The sequence below is a fragment of the Kryptolebias marmoratus genome, linkage group LG13 (assembly GCF_001649575.2).
Source record: "Kryptolebias marmoratus isolate JLee-2015 linkage group LG13, ASM164957v2, whole genome shotgun sequence".
Taxonomy (NCBI): Eukaryota; Metazoa; Chordata; class Actinopteri; order Cyprinodontiformes; family Rivulidae; genus Kryptolebias; species Kryptolebias marmoratus.
Window position 1 is genome coordinate 14,315,024 of NC_051442.1, and position 3,424 is coordinate 14,318,447.

Sequence of the window (3,424 nt, forward strand, 5' to 3'; positions counted from 1 at the left end):
CTGGGTCTCCCTGCTTAGGCTGCTGCCCCCGCGACCCGACCCCGGATAAGCGGAAGAGAATGGATGGATGGATGGATGGATGTGACCTTTGTGTTCACTGCCCAGCTGGCCATTTTTTACAGTTTGTATTTGCAATGTGGTGTTTTAAAATCCTGGATCATTACCAACCGATCCTGGCCAAGCTGAAGATATAAGAATTGTAGGTGTTTAAGAAAAAAAAAAACAATACAAAACTGATTGTAACTTTTAGTCTGAGTACAGTTTTCTGAGTGTGCTGTTCTGACCTATAAGGCTGAGTACTGAAGGCTCTCTTCAAGGGTTATGGTGATTTGTGTGTATGTAACATCCCTAAAAACTCCCCCTGCAAAAAAAAAAAAAAAACAACACTATTTATGCCCCCTAAATATGATGCAAAGAAAATAGCTGAAAATATGTGTGTTATCAGACAGCTTTAGTACAATTAACATTCCTTAAAACCTCAGAAAGCTGTTAACTTGTGAAAAAAGAAGCATTATATGTTTCCTTTATTCCAGTGCTCTACAAGGACCTGAGGATTTCATTCAATATTCTTGTCCAATATATACAAAAATATTAATTTTCTTGATTCTGTAAACATTTTAATGATATTCTGTACTGTATATGATGAAATCCCTAAGTTGTCTGAAGATCTACTGAGCTTTTAGCCCACAGTTTTAATATTTATTATGTATATTTCCAAAAGACCCAGTGTCTTTAGGGTGCTCTTTGTCATCCTACTAACCAAGTCAGCCAAATTAGAAGCCATGCCAGGTATTATTTTCAAGTAAAAATACCTAAAAGAAGTATCACACTTAATTAAAAAATCTTAATAAAGAAGAAATCACAAGTATGTACAAACTTTAATTTAGCAAAATCAAAGTGCGAATAGCCAAGGTCATTTTTGAATATCTAAAAAAAAACATCTATTTTAAGTTTCTCTAAGTTTCGCTGAGTGTTTTTTTTTTTTTCCTTTCAGGCACAAGGCTCCCTTTTAAATCAGCAACATTTTTTCTGTTGTTACCTCACCTGTCCTTCAGCCTTCACTGAAATGAGTCTCTTGAGTCAGGTGCTAAGTATATATTTTAAGCCTTGACAGATTTCCTCAAAAACATTGACAGTGCAAGTCAGTAACAACTGCTGGTGCTTCATCCTGCATACGAAAAAAGAGCAGTTGAAGAGTTTCAATAATAAATTCATAGTAAGAAAAAAAAAAGAAAAAGCTGTACTTCTAATACTGGCAGAAGCACGCCAACAACAACACAGCAGAACTATTTCATGACCACAAACTGCTTATAATGAGCTGCATGCTATTTTCTGAAATACTCAGCCCCTCCTTAGAGACCCAGCGCCCCATAAAGCCTTCACCACCGCCACTTTGTTGGTTGAGCTACACCCATGCTCACAGATACCCACCCCGCAGAAGCCAGACAGCAGAGCAGAACACCAAAAAGTCATTTAGATATCAGAGTTTGGGTGTCTTTCACTCCCTGTAAAGTGTGGAATGGGACACTTTTAAGAGTCGGGGGTCCGTAACCATGACACGACTTTGGCGTGACTGAAAACCCCCCCCGACTTTTCTCCAATCCTGAGGATCTCTGGCAGGAGGATCCCTGTGGGGGCTTATGAATAACCCAGATCTTGATGACTTGCTTTGCGACACATCAGCCAGGTGCTGCGTATATCTCAGGAATAATTTAGTGCAACTGCAGGCTTAACAAGATGAGCTGCTGAAAGGACCGGAGAAAAAAAAATGAACCAAAGTGTCAAGACTGTGGAGCTGAGAGTTTTAGATTCTGCTTTGTGGAAATGATCCATGACTAAGTGAATAAAACATGTTGCAGTAGTTTGTTGTATTGTAAACCTCCAGCACTATGCAACAATGTTTAATAAAGTAAAAAAAAAAAGTACACAATGTGTGTATATACAATCCTGTTTAAAAGTGAGTCATCCCTTTGCTTCCAAAGAGCCAGAATTTCTTGTAATCTGTTGATGTGGTCCTGATAAATAGGCTCTCTGAAGTTCTTTTAAAGTTTCCAGTTAGACTTTGGCTGCTTTTCCCAGTCATTTTCAGTCCTGTATCGTATCCTTTTCAGAGGGATTTTTGTTAAGCCACTTAACTCTGACATATGAATCATTCAGGCATTAAAACTCAAAAGATCAACCCGTGTTGTGTCGGCACGAAACAGACACCTGAAAGAACCAATTCCTTATCTGCGTCCCATCACAGAGAGACGATTTGTTTCCTCTGCTTTAGTCAAATTTATGAAAAACACTAAAGCTAATGCAGTTTGACGTACATAAATAGAACCAGACGGTCCCTAAGCAGCTGAGGAGCCTGACCTTTCAAGCATTTAAAAATAAGTGTAAGGTTAGAGAACTTGACCAAACTTTCCAGAGTTCATTGTATTGAATTTCTTGAGTAATCTGATGTGTTTTCTGTCCAAACATCATCCTTCGAGGCCTGTGAATGCTGCTTGAAACCAAGAGGTTATACTAGAACTTAAATGGGAGGAAATCAAGCAGGGCATGAAACTATTTGCAGCATGAAACGGTAGATAGTCTCTAATAAATCTGAATATGTGCAAGTTTGCTTTTGCGACTCTGCTATACCATAAGAAAAATGAGAATCCAGAACAAAAACAAGATATTTGGTTTCTCAGGCTTGTTCAAAACGTTGACCGTTGTTCCCCTCCCAAACCCCGGCCAGTCGAGGCAGATGACCACCGACCCTGAGCCTGGTTCTGCTGGAGGTCTCCTCCCGTTGAAGGGGAGTCATTCCTTTCCGCCGTCGCCAGCATGCTGCTCAGGACGAAATGAAGACTGGACGCAATCTGCTGGCTTCCTCAGATAGATCATTTTGAGTAACTGGCATTACGTTGACTACAGCGCCCCTAGGTGACTTTCGTTCTGAACTGGCGCCACACAAATAAACTGAACTGATCCTCAAACTTAAATCAAACCAGGCCCTTGAAGAACAACCATGACTTTTGAAACCATGCTTTGTCCCCTGTAGGTATATATTTTAGGCCTGCACTTGTCCGGTTTCCTCATTTTAAAGCACTGGCTGCACAAATACGCTATTCAGGCACAAGGACTGAACAGAAAATTGAAGCCAAAATGCAAAGTTAAAACCCTCAGAGCCCCTGCTGCTGATTAGGACCAATTTCAAAGATTATAACAGTCAAATGTAAAGAGTGAGTTCAAACTTTGACAAATGGCTTTGCTTCAGTAATCTGTGGATGTGGAGTAGTTTGGATTTTAGCACCAGGGACAGCACCAAACACGAGGCTTGCAGCATCTTCTCTTCTGCAAAACCTGAAAGCGTGCTTCCCATGTGACTCGGAAGGGTCATGAAACCCACCCACACATCCATCCACCCACCCACCAACCTACCCCCCCCCCTCAC